The sequence below is a fragment of the Phyllobates terribilis genome, unplaced genomic scaffold (genome assembly GCF_046119375.1).
Source record: "Phyllobates terribilis strain yellow unplaced genomic scaffold, ASM4611937v1 Scaffold_11__3_contigs__length_659146591, whole genome shotgun sequence".
Lineage (NCBI taxonomy): Eukaryota > Metazoa > Chordata > Amphibia > Anura > Dendrobatidae > Phyllobates > Phyllobates terribilis.
In genome coordinates, this window is record NW_027362771.1 from 178,247,569 (window position 1) to 178,268,463 (window position 20,895).

Genomic DNA, 20,895 nt, shown 5'->3' on the forward strand with positions numbered 1-20,895 from the left:
GTTCCCCGCCTCCACTAGTTTCGGGGACCTACCCTACAATAGCCCTTACCAAAGAACTATTAGATGGCAACTCGGACCTAAACTCCCATAATGGCTGTCGAGTTGCTTCACGTTCCTCTTGAACCGGAGGGCAGAGGAGCGGAGTGTGAATTGACTACAATAGGAGCTTAAGTTAAAGTTAATTAACGAAATACCAAATAAAGAATTAAGCAATTACTCTAAACAAATATATAGCCTACTTACTAAAATTAAACATTCCTAGTCATGATAACTTTTATTTATCATGTACAGATAACACAGTTTCCTCAGAACCCCAAAACATTGCATTCAAGTATAAAACCTTGACTACAAGACTATAAGACTAGTTAGTACTCTTTCAGTGATCATGCAGTTCAGTAGTGATCATCTCACATTCATAAATCACTTGACCATTACATCCAATCGTTAGCCCTAGCGCAATGGTCAAGTGCTGTACCTGCCAATGGTACCACTATGGCCAGTGATTCATTGGTGAAGTGACCTATGAACATGGATGCTGGTCATCATCACTTAAGGGCCGGCAGAGTTCATCAGAGCAGTGCTGCTGGAGTGGTAGGAGATTGAAATAAAAATGGTCTTATAATTTTATTACAATTCCTGCCGTTGAACAACATTTTCTGAAAACACAGGCATCACTTTGAGCGGCCCATGAAATATCCCTTTTGATTATTACATTTACCATATTGTCAGACTGGTTCATTATTACTGCACTATGTATCCCTTACAGTAAAGATCTAAGCCACATAACCACATTTGCTGGAAACTACTATTTATACAATGAATTTCCTGTGTTGTGTAATTTAAACCATACATTTGAGCTTTCGAAACTTGAAGCAAGCTTGTAAAATATTTATTACCTATGCAAGTTAGTGTCAGAAGCAGCTTCTGTCTGTGGTAGGTTCATTTGTCTATCTGTATTAGGTGCCAAGGATTGTTTTGAAGATTTCCATAAAGGATGATTTACTATGAGTTAGCATTGAGCATAATAGCATCATTTAGCCTAGAGTGATCAATCTTTTAAGGACTGAAGCCACTGGACTTCCTATCACCCCCTGTGAGGGACCCCTGTTCTTATTTCTACTTCTGTTACTTCACCTTCCAAACATCCTCCCTGAGAAGCTGACACAATATATGTAATATGACCTCAAATTAGGAATTGGAAACAGACCTTAGAAGGCTATCAACATTTGAATGTATGAATCCCCTAAAATATAAATGATGGCCCTATTCTAGTATATTCCTAAAAATTATCTTAAAAATAATTATTTTAACCGCTTCCCGACCGCCCACTGGGCTCTGTGCAGCGCCGACGTTTATGAACGGTTGGTGGTCCCGCAGCCCTTAGGACCCCCAGGGTCCTGCAAGCGCTGCGGGTGTGGTGCAGAGCGACAGCTCTGACCGGGGACATCATCGGGACCTGATTGGATCAGGTCTCAATGATGTTAACCCTTTACTATCTTCTATATGCCGCGATCTATAGTGATCGCGGCATTTAGAAGATAGTGAGAGGAGAGGGGGTCGTCCACTTACCTCTCCGACGGCCCCCTGATGTCTTCCAGGACCTGCCATTGTCATGGCAGCCGGAGGTCACATGGCTGCCTCCGGATCTGCCATATATGGTGTCCTGCTACGCTCAGCCTGCAGCTGAAGTCTAGCAGGAGACAGACAGTGTGAAACTGTCAGCAAAGTTCTCATGCAATGCAATACATGTCTATTGCATTGCATGAGAACAGTGATTAGAAAAATAAAAATTAATGTCCCATACAGGGACTAAGTAAAAATGTAAAAAAAAGTCTAAAAAATGTTTTCAAACTGCTAAAAAAAAATCACAAAATAAATAAAAATAAATAAATAAAATATTAAGCCAATAAATCCGTATATTTATGCAAAAACAAAAAAAGTACACATATTTGGTATCGCCGCGTCCGAAACAACCCGATCTATAAAACTGTCACCCTAATTAACTCCTTCTGTGCACACCGTAATAAAAATAAATAAAAAACGGAGCCAAAAACTATGCTTTTTCATCATATCGCCAAACAAAAAGTGGAAAAAAATGCGATCAAAAAGCAAAATGGAAATAAAAATGGTACCGCTGAAAACGTCATCTTGTTCCGCAAAAAAAAGCCACCATACAGCTCCATCAGCCCAAAAATAAAAAAGTTATAGCTCTCAGAATAAAGCGATGCAAAAAAATATTTTTTCTATAAAATTGTTTTATTGTGTTAAAGCGCCAAAACATAAAAAAAATATACAGTAAGTGCAGTATCGCTGTAAACGTACTGACCCAAAGAATAATGCTGCCTTATCACTTACCACACGCAGAACGGCATAAAAAAAACCTCAAAAAACAATTCCTGAATTGTTGGTTTTTGTTAATTTTACCTCCCAAAAAACGGAATAGAAAGCGATCAAAAAATATCGCGTACCCAAAAATGGTGCCAATAAATATGTCAACTCATCCCGCAAATAACAAGCTGTCACATGACTCTGTCGGCCGAAATATGGAAAAATTATTGCTCTTAAAATATGGCGATGCAAAAACTAGATTGCAGGGGTGAAAGGTGTTCACCACACATCTAGATAAGTTCCCTAAGGGGTCTAGTTTCCAAAATTGTGTCACTTGTACGGGGTTTCCACTGTTTAGGCACATTAGGGGCTCCCCAAATGCGACATGGCGTCCACTAATTATTCAAACAAATTTTACATTCAAAAGTCAAATGGCGCTCCTTCCCTTCCGAACCCGGCAGTGTACCCAAATAGTGGTTTTCCCCCACATATGGGGTATCGGCATACTCAGGAGAAATTGCACAGCAAACTTCATGGTGCAATTTCTCCTGTTACCCTTATGATAATGTAAAATTATGGGATAAAAAACATTTTTTGTGGGAAAAATGTGAAAATTTTATTTTTACGGCTCAATATTATAAACTTCTGTGAAGCACCTGGGGGTGCAAGGTGCTCACCACACATCTAGATAAGTTCCCTAAGGGGTCTAGTTTCCAAAATGGTGTCACTTGTGTGGGGGTTTCCAGTGTTTAGGCACATCAGGAGCTCCACAAATGCAACATGGCGTCCGCTAATTATTCAAGCAAATTTTACATTCAAAAAGTCAAATGGCGCTCCTTCCCTTCCAAACCCTGCCGTGCGCCCAAACAGTGGTTTTCCTCCACATATGGAGTATCAGCGTGTTCAAGAGAAATTGCACAACAAATTTCATGGTGCAATTTATCCTATTACCCTTATGATAATGCAAAATTAAGGGATGAAAAACATTTTTGTGGGAAAAATGTGAAAATTTTATTTTTACAGCTCTATATTATAAACTTCTGTGAAGCACCTTGTGGTTCAAGGTGCTCACCACACATCTAGATAAGTTCCCTAAGGGGTCTAGTTTCCAAAATGGTGTCACCTGAGGGGGGTTTCCACTGTTTAGGCACATCAGGAGCTCTCCAAACGCAACATGGCATCTGCTAATTATTCAAACAAATTCAAATTTTACATTCAAAAAGTCTAATGGCGCTCCTTCCCTTCCGAACCCTGCAGTGCACCCAAACAGTGGTTTTCCCTCATATATGGGGTATCAGCGCGCCCATGAGAAATTGCACTACAAATTGTGTATTCCATTTTTTCCTGTTACCCTTGTGAAAATAAAAAAATTGGGTCTAAAGTAACATTTAGTTAAATGTTCATTGTTTTCTTCCACATTCCCAAAATTCCAGTGAAACACCTGAAGGGTTAATAAACTTCTTGAATGTGGTTTTGAGCACATTGAGGGGTGCAGTTTTTAGAGTGGTGTCACTTTTGGATATTTTCTGTTATAAAGACCCTCAAAGTCACTTCAAATAAGATGTGGTCCCTAAAAAAATGTTTTTGTAAATTTTGTTGGAAAAATGAGAAATCCCTGGTCAACTTTTAACCCTTATAGCTTCCTAACAAAAAAAAATTTTGGTTCCAAAATTGTGCTGATGTAAAGTAGACATGTGGGAAATGTTATTTATTAACTATTTTGTGTGACATATCTCTCTGATTTAAGGGCATGAAAATTCAAAGTTTGAAAATTGCAAAATTTTCAAAATTTTCGCCAAATTTCCAATTTTTTCACAAATAAACGCAAGTGATATCGAAGAAATTTTACCACTATCATGAAGTACAATATGTCACGAAAAAACAATCTTAGAATCAGGGGAATCCGTTGAAGCATTCCAGAGTAATTACTTCATAAAGTGACAGTGGTCAGAATTGAAAAAATTGGCCTGGTCACGAAGGCAAAAACAGGCTCTGGCGCGAAGTGGTTAAAGGGTATTTACAACTTACATAAAAGGTTGACGTATCATAAAGACATGTCAGAACTTCTGTTAGGTAGGGCTGGGTGCCCTTCGATGAATCCATACTCCACACCACCCCATACATCAAGCTACATAAAAAACAAAGGACCATGAAGCAAAGCCCAGTTGAGCGCTTTTGGTATTCATTTTAGCAATCAGTGGGTGTCTCAGCACTTGGTCCCCAATCAATTGAAACTTTTGACGTGGCACTATGAAATGATGAAATGTTAAGTTTCCTAAATTGATAGGTACCTTGTAAAGTTTTCATAAAATTCCTGAACAAGAAATTGCCACAGATTGATTCATTGCCATTTCTGGGTTAATAGTTATGTTAATTGATCTTGCGAGGATCTTGGCACAAATGCAGAGCTTTAACCTGACTTTTCTTTCTGGCCTCATTTGATCACAGGAGGCCTTTCTTAATTTCTAAGTTTAATGATTGGAGGGAAGCACTGGCATTTTGTCCCTCAATTGGTCAATTAAGAAATTTCTGCAACTATGTAAACTACCTTGACCTATTTGCTCAATTCCTGGCTTTGCTCTGTCTATTTTGTTAATGGCTCTAGGTTTTCATAATTGTTTGTCTTATGCAATCACCGTTCTCATGTTTTAAAACATCTGTAATGAATAGTTAGGATCTCTGCAACATAATGTCTCATAATGAAATAATTCAAATGCAAACACAGCTTTGTTAAAAACAAAAAGAGAACTAGTGGCAAATATTTTATTTTTACTCCATAGGTAAACTGAGACAGCCATTTTCAGGTCTCTCCAGAGATGCTCAATTGGGTTTAGGTCAGGGCTCTGGCTGGGCCAGTCAAGAATGGTCACAGAGTTGTTCTGAAGCCACTCCTTTGTTATTTTAGCTGTGTGCTTAGAGACATTGTCTTGTTGGAAGGTTGAAAAAAAAGTTGAAGAAACCAGCTTCCAAAAGTGCAAATATTTATTGAAGCAAATCCACGCAGTTTAAAAATTTCCAAATTACATCGGGGAATCTCACATGGAAAAAACGCAACGCGTTTCGAACACAGAGCTGTGTTCTTTGTCAAAGCTAACATGCATATGACACTCTATAGTATTATATCCAATAACAACCAATCAGATCGATATGCTTGGTCACATGAGAGTGTGAATAGGGTGCATAATTAGTGTGAGCCAATCACATAAAATGGAAAAAACAATAAAACCATTATGGAGAGAAAGAACAAAAAAAGAGATAAAATTAATTTTAACATAGAATGTTACATGAAATAAATAAAATAAACTAACAGAAACATGAAGTAGAATCAATAATGAAACATGATTTCACGGCGTGCATTGAGTCCGTCTGAGTCCGTCTGGGAAACGGGATCCAAGGTTGTAAATCCAGAATGCTTCTCTGGTGAGTACTTATGACCATGTGATATTTCAGTTTTTCTTTAATAAATTTGCAAAAATTTCTACGTTTCTGTTTTTTTTCAGTCAAGATGGGGTGCAGAGTGTACTTTAATGAGAAAAAAAATGAACTTTTTTAGAATTTACCAAATGGCTGCAATGAAACAAAGAGTGAAAAATTGAAAGGGGTCTGAATACTTTCCGTACCCACTGTATATCATAAAATCATAAAATGTTAGAGTTGGAAGGGACCTCCATTGTCATCGTGTCCAACCCCTGCTCAATGCAGGATTCACTAAACCATCTCAGACACATGTCTGTCCAACCTCTATTTGAAGACTTCCATTGAAAGAGAACTCACCACTAGTGTTGGCGAACGTGCTTGGATAAGGCGTTATCGAAACATGCTCGAGTCCTAACTGAGTATCTTCGGCATGCTCCCAAAATATGTTCATGTTGCAGTGACCTCATGTCTTGCAGCTGTTAGGGATCCCTGCGGCTTTTATATATAGTAAACGCGATCAAACGATTACAGGTTCAAGATTCCTAAGGGGACTAAAAATAAGGTTAAAAATAAAAAAAAGTTTTTTAAAAAAATATTACACAAAATACCAAAATTGCTTTTGTTGGTCACGTCCCCAAAAAATGCAATGAAACTGTTCTACAGCCAAATTTGGTCAGAGATGAAAACAGTTGAACTTAACTAATTTTGTGGTGCTGAAAATGAATATGATGTTTGCTGATTGGCTCTAATTTTCAAGATCCACAGGAGGTTGTAATTACCTATGACACCTTTCATGCAGGCTTATAGAAAAATTGCATCTTTATTAGTGATGAGCGAGCCTGCTCGCCACTGCTTGGTACTCGCCCGAGCATCACTGTGCTCGACATGCTCGGCATTCGGCGAGTATTTCCAGGTTGCTTGGGAGGGTGCTCAGGTCCCCGCCCCACATGTTTGCCACTCTTTAGGGAGCCAATGAACATGCAGGGATTGCTTGCCACGCACTGTAATGCCATAGCCATGTTGATTGTGGCATTACAGTGATTGGCTGGCCGCATAGCTTCATCGGGTCTATATGAGACCTGGTGCCCCTATGCTCGTCACATTCTAACCCAGAAACAGGCAGAGTAGGGAGAGCTGCTGCTGAGTCAGGGAGAGATTTGCCTGTTTATTAGTTAGTATAGGTATTCCACAGCATATCTACAGTGCCTACAAGTAGTATTCAACCCCCTGCAGATTTAGCTGGTTTGATAAGATGCAAATAAGTTAGAGCCTTCAAACTGCAAACGAGAGTAGGTTTTATGAACAGAACCATAAATCTTACAAACCAAAAAGTTATGCTGCTCAGTTGAATTTTATTAAATTTTAAACATAAAAGTGTGGGTCAATTATTATTCAACCCCTATGTTTAATATTTTGTGGAATAACCCTTGTTTGCAATTACAGCTAATAATCCTCTTTTATAAGACCTGATCAGGCCGGCACAGGTCTGTGGAGTTATCTTGGCCCACTCCTCCATGCAGATCTTCTCCAAGTTATCTAGGTTCTTTGGGTGTCTCATGTGGACTTTATTCTTGAGCTCCTTCCACAAGTTTTCAATTGGGTTAAGGTCAGGAGACTGACTAGGCCACTCCAACACCTTGACTTTTTCCCTCTTGAACAAGGCCTTGGTTTTCTTGGCTGTGTGCTTTGGGTCGTTGTCTTGTTGGAAGATGAAATTACGACCCATCTTAAGATCCTTGATGGAGGAGCGGAGGTTCTTGGCCAAAATCTCCAGGTAGGCCGTGCTATCCATCTTCCCATGGATGCGGACCAGATGGCCATACCCCTTGGCAGAGAAACAGCCCCACAGCATGATGCTGCCACCACCATGCTTGACTGTAGGGATGGTATTCTTGGGGTCGTATGCAGTGCCATCCAGTCTCCAAACGTCACGTGTGTGGTTGGCACCAAAGATCTCGATCTTGGTCTCATCAGACCATAGAACCTTGAACCAGTCTGTCTCAGAGTCCTCCAAGTGATCATGAGCAAACTGTAGACGAGCCTTGACATGACGCTTTGAAAGTAAAGGTACCTTACGGGCTCGTCTGGAACGGAGACCATTGCGGTGGAGTACGTTACTTATGGTATTGACTGAAACCAATGTCCCCACTGCCATGAGATCTTCCCGGAGCTCCTTCCTTGTTGTCCTTGGGTTAGCCTTGACTCTTCGGACAAGCCTGGCCTCGGCACGGGAGGACACTTTCAAAGGCTGTCCAGGCCGTGGAAGGCTAACAGTAGTTCCATAAGCCTTCCACTTACGGATGATGCTCCCAACAGTGGAGACAGGTAGGCCCAACTCCTTGGAAAGGGTTTTGTACCCCTTGCCAGCCTTGTGACCCTCCACGATCTTGTCTCTGATGGCCTTGGAATGCTCCTTTGTCTTTCCCATGTTGACCATGTCTGAGTGCTGTTCACAAGTTTGGGGAGGGTCTTAAATAGTCAGAAAAGGCTGGCAAAAGAGATCTTTAATCCACACATGTGAAGCTCATTATTCTTGGTGCCTGAACTACTTCTTAATACTTTAGGGGGACCAAACAGAATTCTTGTGGTTTGAGGGGTTGAATAATAAATGACACTCTGAATTAACTTTTAACGTTTTAAAAAAAAAAAGAAAAAAAAAAGCAAAAACAAAATTTGCTGCAGTGCATTTCCCACTTCCAGGCTGATCTACAGTACAAATGTCACAATGCCAAGTTAATTCCGCATGTGTCAACCAGCTAAATCTGCAGGGGGTTGAATACTACTTGTAGGCACTGTATATATCCATGTGAACTAACATTCCTTCTGAGGACTAATCCAGCTGCATATATTCAGTGGTGATAGCAGGAGTTAGGCAGGCAGGCAGGGTTTGTGGCAGTGCATACAGCACAAGAGGGTCCATAGCACGTTCTGTCTACTGCTGCTGTTACAGATATCCGTAGACATAGCCCCAGATATCAGGGGGAAGGGCTATTTTTTTTTTTCATCTTAATCCTGATTATTTGCTTAAAAAGCAATCCAGAGTACACTATTTTAGTGCTCCATTTGCTTGTTAGCACTGCAGAATACAGACAGATCTTTTCCATCATCAGACATGATCCCATATTACAGTGATAAAAATCCACAAATTTGTAGTGAACGTGGAAAATATTGACCTCCATTTAGAGTTTTGCATCACTGTGTCAGTGAAGCTATTCACACTTGGTCACTGTGAAAAATAGTAAACTACAGGGCCGCTATTTAAAACCGTAGGTGTCTGTCAGGTGTATCACATATAACTGTGGTTCAAATCCAGCCATTTGTAGTGAATGTGGAAAATATTGTCCTCCATTTACAGTTTGTAGCAGTGTGTCAGTGAAGCTATTCACACGAGGTCGCTGCCAAGAATAGTAAACTACAGGGCTGCTATTTAAAACCGTGGGTGGGGTGTCCGTCAGGCATATCACTTATAACTGCAGTTCAAATCCAGCCATTTGTAGTAAACGTGGAAAATATTGTCCTTCATTTATAGTTTGTAGCAGTGTGTCAGTGAAGCTATTCACATGAGGTCGATGCCAAGAATAGTAAACTACAGGGCCGCTAGTTAAAACCATGGGTGTCCGTCAGACGTATCACATATAACTGCGGTTCAAATCCAGTCATTTGTAGTGAACGTGGAAAATATTGTCCTCCATTTACAGATTGTAGCAGTGTGTCAGCGAATCTATTCACAGAAGGTCGTTGCCAAGAATAGTAAACTACAGGGCCACTATGTAAAATAGTGGGTGTCAGTCAGACGTATCACATATAACTGCGGTTCAAATCCAACCATTTGTAGTGAACATGGAAAATATTGTCCTCCATTTACAGTTTGTAGCAGTGTGTAAGTGAAGCAATTCACATGAGGTCGCTGCCAAGAATAGTAAACTACAGGGCCGCTATTTAAAACCACGGGTGTCCGTCAGACGTTTCACATAAAACTGCGGTTCAAATCCAGCCATTTGTAGTGAACGTGGAAAATATTGTCCTTTATTTAGAGGTTGAAAAACCTACAAGAAGCAAAATAAACATAAACCCTGCTGTAAATAAATAAAAAGCAAGTGCATTTAAATAACATAGGGTTCTTAATAACACTGTTTTTGATCAAAAATAGTATATAAGTCATCCCACCATCGACAAGGTGAACCTGCCCTTGACTGTCCTACACTGTCTAATATTAAAAACCTTACCATGTGTAAAAGTTGACCTTAGTGTGTCAGTGAAGCTATTCACACGTGGTCTCTGCCAAGAATAGTAAACTACAGGGCCGCTATTTAAAACCGTGGGTGTCCGTCAAACGTATCTCATATAACTGCGGTTCAAATCCAGCCATTTGAAGTGAATGTGGAAAATATTGTCCTCCATTTAAAATGGGCAAAGCGCGCGGCAAGGGACGGGAAAGTGGACGTGATGGTACATGCAGAGGCCGAGGCCGTGGGCAAGCTGAAATTGTGCCACAACAAACACCCACATCTTGTCGCTCGACCTTCCTGCCCCAATTGCTGGGGGATCACAGCACACCACTATTGAACCCAAAGCAGTGTCAAAAGGTTGTTGGTTGGATAGCACATAATGCTTCCAGTCACTTTTCCACTACCACCACCACCCTGTCTTCCACATGGTCAAGTCTCAGTAGCCGTGAGTCTGGACCGCATATTCTTCACCCTGATCCTCCTTCCTCCCACCATGCCGAGTGCCCGGAGACAACTGATCACACACTTGGACACTCCGAAGAGCTGTTCACTTTTCCATTTATAGATTCGGGCCTCTCACCCGGCCAGCTTCAAGAGGTGGATGATGATGATGAGACACAATTGCCAGAAAGTCAGGAGGAGGACTAGAGTGCAGAAGTGGAAGACAAGGTGGTGGACGATGAAGTCACTGACCCAACCTGGCAATGTGACATGCAGAGCAAGGTCAGCAGCACACAGGGGGAGGGTGGTGTGGCACCACAACAGGCAGGAACAAGCAGTGTGGTGGCCACAGACACAAGGCGGGCAAATGTTCCCGGAACACCAACATGACAGAAGTTGCCAGTACAACTGTTAGGTCTTCCTGAGTCTTTTCTTTTTTAAAGAATCTGCAGGTAATCCCTAAAAGGCACCATCTGCCAGGCTAGCATCAGCAGGGGTAGCAAAACTAGCAGCCTGACCACTACCAGCATGATCAGGCACATGAAAGCAAAGCACCCGACTAAGTGGGCAGAACTTCACGGTTCAGAAACAGTGTCTGTTGGTGACACCACTGCTTGTTCTTCTGTTGTGCATGTACACCAATCCCCTGTCCATGGCGCAGGTGAAGATGTCTCTCGCCCTGCACCTGTCGTTGTCACTCTCAACTAGCACCATCAGCAACCACAGGCCACACTACTAAACTCACACATTTCGCGAATGCTTGCGCTCGAAATGTTGCCTTTTAGGCTCATTGAGACGGAAGCTTTCCGCAACTTGATGGCGGTGGCCATTCCTCGATACTCGGTCCCTAGCCACCACTATTTCTCTCGGTGTGCTCTTCTTGTATTACAAAAGCATGTGTCCCAGAACATTACCTGTGCCCTCAACAACACAGTCACTGGGAAGGTCCACCTAATCATGGACATGTGGACAAGTGCTTGTGGGCAGGGACGGTACATCTCGCTGATGGCACACTGGGTTAAAATAGTGGAAGCCGGTACCCAGTCGGACCTTGGGATGGAACACATCCTCCCGACGACAAGGATTGTGGGCCCTGGATCAATTAGGATTGCCCCCACATTCTACAGCTCCTGCACCTCCTCTTCAGCCTCCATGTTCAAAATGACTACATCAGTCACAAACTGGAAGCACTGCAGCACTGCCTCGACCAAGCAACAACAGGCTGTCCTGAAGCTAATATGCTTAGGTAACAAACCGCATACCGCAGAAGAGTTGTGGACAGCTCTGAAAGAGCAGGCTGATCTGTGGCTGACTCCGCTGAACCTACAGCCAGGCACGGTTGTGTGTGACAATGGGAGGAACCTGGTGGTGGCTCTGAAAGGAGGTGAGCTCACACACGTACCATGCCTGGCCCATGTGCTTAACCTCGTAGTTCAGTGGTTTTTCAAAACCTACCCGGATCTGCCAGATTTGCTTGTCAAAGTACACCACATGTGTGCCCATTTTAGTAGGTCAGCTACAACTTCCGCTGCCCTTGCCGTGCTTCAGCAGCTTTTGCAGCTTCCAACTCACCGACTGGTGTGTGGTGTCCCCACGCATTGGAACTCAACGTTGCAGATGTTGGGAAGGATTTGTGACCAGCAGAGGGCAGTTGTTGACTACCAGCATCAACACCGCCGTTGGTATTCAGGTCACACATAAGACCTCAGGAGTGGGCATGGATATCAAACATCTGTGCCATCCTAAAAACTTTGAGGACTCCACCAAGATGGTGAGCGGCGATGATGCCATAATTAGTGTCACCATCCCACTTCTCTGTCTTCTGAAATGCTCTCTGCTCACAATTAAAGAGGATGCATTGCAGGTGGAGCATGATGAGATGTAGCAAGAAACAATACAGGGTGATTCCACACAGCCCAGCCTCATCTCATCCCAATGTGGATTGGGTGACAATGAGGAAGAAGAGGAGGAGGAGATAGAACAGAAGCTAGTTTCCTGTGCTATAGACGGTACTACCTGCACAACTGTCATACCGTATGTTCAGCGTGGATGGCCTGAGGACAAGGAGGAGGAGGAGGATGAGAAGGAGAGCATGGTCAGTCGTCTTCTTGGTGAGGACACGGAAGTCTTGCCTGTTAGCAGTCTGGCACACATGGCTGAGTTCATGTTACGCTGCCTTTCCCGTGACCCTCGCGTTCTCCAAATTTTGGGTGACAGTCATTACTGGTTGGTGATACTTCTAGACCCACGCTACAAGGAGAACTTTCTGTCTCTTATTCCCACGCCGGACAGGCCTAATTAAATGGGGCAGTACCAGAAGGCCCTTGCTGCGGAATTATTAAAAAAATTCCCATCTGAAAATGCTGGCGGCAGAGGTCACAGTTCGTTGGACAACAAAGGAGTACAGGCAAGAGAGACAGAAATGCAATCCAGCAGAGGCAGGGGAACACTGTCAAAGTTCTGGGACAGTTTTCCCACATCCTCCCATAACACAGGCCTTGATGCGCGGGGTACTCTCAGAAGGAGGGAAAAGTTTGGGAAGATGCTGAAGGAGTACCTTGCCGACCGTACCAACATCCTTCGTGATTCCTCTGTGCCTTATAATTATTTTGTATCCAAGCTGGACACATATCATGAACTGCCTCTCTGCACCTTGGAGGTCCTGGCCTGCCCTGCCGCTAGCATTTTGTCAGAGTGGGTTTTTAGTGCCACTGGTGGAATTATAACCGATAGGTGCATCCATCTGTCAACTGAAAATGCTGACAGGCTGACTCTTACAAAAATGAACAAGGGCTGGATTGGGCCACACTTCTCAACACCACCGAATGATAGCAGTGTAACATAAACTCAAATACAGTGTCTTTTTTTTGGGAGGTCTAACCCTATTCCCAAGCACCTCTGTCTTCACACCCAGACATGGGTATACGCTTCTTGATTTTGTCTCTTGTCCTACTCCTTCTCCTCATCCTCCACCATCATATCACCACCATATCTACCATATCACGATATCTACGTGTCTTGCAATGGGCACTGGAGTGCCTCCAAATTTAAGGCAGTCATTGCATTCACTGCATAGGCAAACAGTATGGGAGATCCACTTCCTAATAATGGGAACATTTTTTTTCAGGAGGCCCTCCTCTCCGTCTCTTCCAAGGGACACTGGAGTACCTCCAAATTTTTGGCAGCCGTTGCATTCACTGCATAGGCAAACAGTATGGGAGTACCACTTCCTAATAATGTAAACATTTTTTCAGGAGGCCCTCTACGTCTCTTACAAGCGGCATTGGAATGTCTCCAAATTTTTACAGCCATTGCAGTCACTGCATACGCAACACCAGTATGGGAGACCCACTCCTTTCTAATGGTAACATGTCGTTACTGAGACCCACCTCTATGTGTCTTTAAATTGTTATTGAGGTTTTTCCAAAATTTTGGCAGCCGTTGTACTCACTGCAGACCCTATAACTGTATAGCAGAACTGCTCCTTTCTAATGGTAACATGTCGTTACTGAGACCCACCTCTATGTGTCTTTAAATTGTTATTGAGGTTTTTCCCAAATTTTGGCAGCCGTTGTACTCACTGCAGACCCTATAACTGTATAGCAGAACCGCTCTTTTCTAATTGGAACATGTCGTTACTGCGGCCCAGCTCTATGTGTCTTTAAATTGTTATTGGGGTTTTTCCCAAATTTTGGCAGCCGTTGTACTCACTTCATACCCTATAACTGTATAGCAGAACTGCTCCTTTCTAGGAACATGTCATAACTGAGGCCCACCTCTATGTGTCTTTAAATTGGTATTGGGACTTTTCTTAAATTTTGGCAGCCCTTGCAGTCACTGCATGGGCATTACCACTATAAGAGACCCACTCCTTTATAATGGGACAATTTTTTTTTACTGAGGCCCTCCTCTATGTCTCTTCAAAGGGGTATTGGGGTGCGTCCAAATTTTTGGCAGCCCTTTCAGTCACTGCGTACGCAATAAAAGTATAGGAGACCCACTTGTTAATAATGGGAACAACAAAGCATAGCCGACTAATGGCTCTCTAACAATAACAAGGGGGTGCCGCCGAAAAAAAGCTCGAGTTTCCCATAGACTTACATTGGGCTCGTTGCTCGGTTCGAGCGCTCGAGCATTCCAATTTGCTCAACTCTAGCAATGAGTACCCGAGCACTTTAGTGCTCGCTCATCACTAGAGACAAGTAAAAAAAAGTTGTCACAGAATGAGGACCAAATGTTGTAGTGCAATTTCTGTAACTATTGATAATTCGCAATAGTCTTTAGACATGTTTTATGTATTTGAATTGTTGCTATGTTTCCTCTAAATAAATATCAGAAAATTGAATACTGAACTTGTGATCGTGGCCTTATTATCTGGAGATTATAAGTAGAGGACTAGTAAACCTACTGCCAACCACGACTCCAGCACTAATTGACAGCTTTCTGCCTATGCACAGTATACACAGAATGCTGTTAATCAGTGGTGACGGCAGGGTTATACAGAGCTTAGCATTACGAAAACTGATAGATCTGCAGCAAATAAATAGTTTGTAATTAAAAAAAGAATGGGGGCTACGCTGAGGAAGAAGGACTGTGTCCTTCGAAACGTGTCCTTTCTGGACCCCGTTCTTTTGGCCGTGACGTCATGTTGCCCTGCCCCCTACCAGCCGTGTGGTCAAGCGACAGTGCTTCCGGCCGGAGTACATCGCGTTTGAATCATCTCCGCAGAGCTGCAAGGAGGCACACTGACGAGAGGATGCTCCCGCTCCCCATCACCGGCCCTAGGTGCAGACTCGCGCTCGCATACTGTGCACCGCTTGCCATTTAAGCAGGCAGTTGGTTGCTGCCTCATTGACACACTTGCTGTTCTGTCCTTATAGCCCAATTGGAGCGACACATCCCTTTCTAAGTAAGTGCTTCTTTTTAATGCACTTTTTAATGCACTCTTAATAATTGCGGGCTTTTAAGGGGGTTTACTGGTTTGCATTTGTATGATACCCCCAGTGTTTAACCACTATTAACACCATTGCATGCATCTGTTGTCTGTGCATTCATTGAGCAGGAAGGAAGTTTAACTATTCCTTTTGTATTTCTGTTTTTTCCTATTCTCGTTTATACATACAACTTAATTGAATGGTGAAGCTCACGCCTTGTATAGCGCAGTAATCTGTTTGAAGTTTGGATATTACTGTTTTTGTGGACTAGTAGACACACATGGACCTCTTTCTACCCGCAGCTTCCCCCTTTTTTCCTTGTGTGTAGCACCAGTGTGGTTTTTGTATTCTTAGTTTTTAATTAAAACTGCAAGTAAGAGGCACATTGCTAGAATCAGGGTCTCTGCCCCTACATTATGCTGCTCTCGGATGATGTAGCAAAAACCCTATGACAAATTCCCTTTAATATGCACAACATAGACAAAAATATTGAAATGCATCACTTAGTTATTCAATTCAGGTTTTGTATAGCGCGGTAGTTTGTTTGAAGTTTGGATATTACTGTTTTTGTGGGCTAGTAGACACACATGGACCTCTTTTTACCCACAGCTTCCCCCTTTTTTTCTTGTGTGTAGCACCAGTGTGGTTTTTGTATTCTTAGTTTTTAATTAAAACTGCAAGTAAGAGGCACATTGCTAGAATCAGGGTCTCTGCCCCTACATTATGCTGCTCTCGGATGATGTAGCAAAAACCTGATGACAAATTACCTTTAATATGCACAACATAGACAAAAATTCAGGTTTTTCATTCAGTCTCTTTGTGACATATGTATGTAACACCTGCACAGGGAATTGTCAGGGCAGCTACTCGTATACTGGAACTTACAGACACTAAGAAGAGCTTTGCAGCTGCTGTTAAACAGGGACCTACAGACATTAACAGTTTTTCCCCTGAGGTGCAGTGGACTACAATTCCCAGGGACCCTTGTTTCAGTCAGATGACACAGCCTGGAAGGATAGAAGGAGAGAGAGTGGATTGGATGAGGAGGGACTTGGGGGAGGGAGCTGGGCAGGAAGTGAAAGTTCAGAGAAAAAAGAGCGTGGCAGCTTGCTGTGAGGGACGGAACGGTGTGGATCTGAATTCATCTATGCTGCCGAGTGTGGTGGCCCCCTCTGAGATACCCGCGCTGCTGGAGAGAGCGCGGTCTTGTCACCCTCTGAAGCAAGTTACATCAAGGACTTGGAGAGTTCTACCGGCACTCCCACCGTATAAAGGCCTGAATCCTGCCACCCCCAGCTGGTGTCCAGAGAACCATCCGACCGTTTGAGACACACAGTGAGTGCCCTTCTGAGACTTGTGGTTCTACCAGCGCTATTTACAGTGAGTACACTACAACCCAGACTATTGACATTAATATTCATCTAAGTGCACCAACGGTTCTCATTTGCACGCCAACATCCGCGACAACTGGGCCCCAACGTTTGGACTGAGTTAATACAAAAAGGGAAAACCTGCTACGTTATATTTGCAGGGTCAGAGTAGAAGTAGATTGTGATGTGTATATGACTTTTATAGAGCACTGTTACTTGTATTGTATGTTATTCCTTTAAACCCATCTCAATTCTGCTGCATAGCAATAAACCTGTTAAACGGTTTTACTCCTGTTCCCTGTGAGTGTGTACTGAGCTGTGGCAGGGGCTTCCCGAATCAGCCCCTGGCAGAAGATAACAGTCCTTCTGCAGTCCCAGAGAGAGAGCTCCAATCAAGATTCGGGTGGAGGCACTGCGCCCTAGAGAGGTGAGACCCCCCATAACACCCAGTGTACCGTGGTAGCCTTAAAGGGGTGTTACATGTATAAAATCCCTTCCCTAGCCATGCAGTTCGCCTTTATAAAAATTTGTGAAAGAGTAGCTTGTTCTAAGGAGCTCACTGAATTTGAACATGGTCCTGTTATAGGATCTCACCATTGTAACAAGTCAGTTAGTGAAATTTCTTCCTTGCTTCATATTTCAGAATCAACAATGAGTGATATTATTGAAAACTGAAAGTGTTTTGGACCAACACCAACTCAGCCACAAATTAGAAACCGCATAAAATTACAGAGCAGGATCTTCAACTGCAGAGTGAATCAACATCGTCAATGCTCTGCTGACTCAATAACTGGAGAGTTTCAAAGCTTATCAAGCATTGAAATCCGTATAAAAATTGTGCGCTGGAAGCTTCATGGCATGTGTTTTAACGGCGGGGCAGCTACATGCAAACCTTACATCGTCAAGCACAGGGCCAACCATCAGATGGAGTCGTGTAAATCATCAGGGTCATCATTGGACCAGATGACCCTAGAGGTCCCTTCCAACTCTAACATTCTATGATTCTATTCTATGCTTCCAGTGGACTCTGGAGCAGTGGAAACTTGTTCTGTGCAGTGACAAATCACACTTCGCTGACATTCTGATGGATAAGTCTGGGTTTGGTGAATGCCAGGAGAACTTTACCGGCCTGACTGCCTTGTGCCCGCTATAAAGTTTGTGAAGAGTGATAATGCTGTGGCATTCTTTTTCAGGAGTTGGACTTGGCCAATTAGTTCCATGGAAGTAAAATCTTAATGATTCAACATACTAAGACATTTTGGACCATTTTATGCTTATAGCTTCGAAGAACAGGAATGCGATTTTCTCTTCCAGCATGACTGTGCTCAAGTGGACAAAACAAGGCCGACAAAGGCATGGATAGGTGAGTTTGGTGTGGAAAAACTTTGCAAAACCCTGACCTTAGTTGAACACCTTTAGGATAATCTAATATGCCTGTTCAACATTATAAATGCTCTTCTGGATGAATAGGAAAAAATTCCAACTAACACGGCCCAAAATCTTGTAGAAAGTCTTCTCAGAAAAGTGTAAGCTGTTTCAGTTGCAAGGAGGGTGGGGGGGGGAAACTACATATAAATGCTTATAGATTTCGAATTCAGAATATATATAGATGCCACATGGAGTATAAGGATTTCTGGCGGACTAATTATTAAAGTATAGAACTTTTTGTTTGGTGACGCATTTCTAAGGCGAATTTGCTTCTTCCTCAGGCCAACAAAGAAAGCAGTTTGCCTTTGAAACACATTCCTAAGTAAAAGGTTTTATATCGTAATACTTAGTCCTCCTGAAATCCTTGTCCTCCCGTGTGGCGCTCATATGTACTCAGTTTTTTCTATTCTCGAATTCTTGTACAATGGAGTGTAATACCACGACCTAATCTCCTGAGGTGGAGCTGCCATGACTAGTATTTAAAGGGGTATTCCCATCTCCAAGATCCTATCCCAATATGTAGTAGGTGTAATAATAATAATATTAGCAAATACCTCCCATTAGAAATGTAGCATAGTTTTTCTGATTCTCTATGTCCCTTTCCTCATGTTGCAGGACCTTAGGTATCCATGGTTATGACCATTAGCAACTAGCTAACTGTCACTATATCAGTGAAAAAACCTGGGAGTCTGAACTAGGTCTATGTTTCTACTAGGGGTTCAGTCTCCCTGCCCTTATCCATATGTATGTCACTTGACAAATGGTAAGGTTTTAATATTAGAGTTAGGTCTGTCCCATAAGGGTCACGGTGATGTGGTGAGATGGCTTTTAGATTATTTTGATCAAAATTATGTTAACTAAATACCCTTTATTATTTATCATTATTTTTGCACTGTGCGATTTATCCATTTACTTCCAGTTATTTGGGTATTTTGCTTGTCTTTGGTTTTTCACTATATCAGTGGTTGTAACCATGGATACCTATTGTCCTGCCATGACTGCACATGAGGAAAGAGACATATCGAATCAAAAGAACTATACTACATTTCTAATTGGATATATTTGCTAATATTATTATTATTACACATAATACATATAGGGATAGGATCTTGGAGATGGGATTACCCCTTTAAGGATACTGGTATAGTTGTGGTGTACTACAAGTACTACAAATGCGTAGCCTGTCATAGTGAGAAAAACCCTCTCACTCTTGTCACACAAATATTATCTAGTACATACTACCTCAGAGGAGTGCAGCTGTTTTTTTTCTGACAGATCTATGGGTTTAGAAAGCATTGTCATAAATTCTCCTATAGGTTTAATATGTGTGTGTTTCAATACATTTGGCCATATAGTGTAAGTAGTCATAGCCAATATGATGCGAATGTAACAATAGTGTAAATTCAGTATAATTCCTTTACAGCTACAGTGTATAAATATTTTTTTCCTTTTTATTTTTTAAACATATACAATATTGTAACACAGACCAGGTACAGTACTTCATATTATAGATTTATTTAAGATCATTTAAAAGCATACAATGTTTCATTGAAACTCAGACTTCACCAACAGCTCTGACTGAGTTGCTGGCTTTAACAATAGCCATATTTTACATTTATACAGAAGATGCTAACATGGACCTCTACTGTGTTATATAGTACAACCAGATAAATAAAAAACAGACACTATCTCTATCTCCCAGAAATTAAAAAAAAAGGTTCAAATAATTGATATCACTGGTTTATTTACATCAATGGACCCTTAACTGACAAATGTTTTCTCAAGACTAATACACCATTCAATAACTGTCTGCCGAATAATCATTTGGCCGATAGCTTTCTCTCCCGCCATTCGAATACACAGGAATACTCAGCTCGGCCGACTGAACGTTCCTCTGATCTCTACTAGAGAGCCGTTGCCAGACTTCTTTGGCGATGGCCTGTCTCCAGGAAGAACACCATCTTTCGGTGGAGAGACAGGAGGCCCCTATGCCTATTAGATGGTTAGCCGATCCTGTCAATATCAGTAGATTTGTACAATCTTAGTCGAATGTGTATAGGGACCTTTAAACTTCCTCCTTTAGGTAGAGCAAACAGGTAGTCGTAAGCCTTACAAGAACAATCCATTCATCTATTAGTTCATCTATTAGTGAATGCTATATTGTTAAGAAAGCCTAAGGGCATAATTTCATTAAAGCATGAATTACATGAGTATTTACTGTAAAATACACTACCCATAGATTAATAAGCAGCTACTGTTTTCTCCAGTTTTATACAGTAATATAGGAGATGTCAAGGTTTTTGCCTGTCCCATTAATCACCTTTTCAGTGCCTTAGCCAGAAACATTTTTAGTTGGGAACTGCATAAAAAGTTGGTGTTACATAAAAATGCCATAATGCCTATCTATTAGTGAGGCATTATTATATAAGTGGGTGTTAATTTCAAAAGATATCTTGAATTTCCTGCATGATAACGTACAAGATATTATACATTCCTCGCACAATAACATACAGGATATCTTACATTCCCTGCCAGATAACATGCAATTGCACATTTTTCCCTCTTCTCCATCACAAAGAAAAGAGAGTGTTTCCTAATTAACATAAATAGATTTCGGAAGACAATGTGCACAAATATCTATTGAAATTAAACAGCGCACTGCAAAAAAGATAGCAGCTAGTTTTACTGGTGTCAATAGGTTACTCTACTTATTTTCGAATTCCCTTGAATATTCTGAGTAAACTTTGT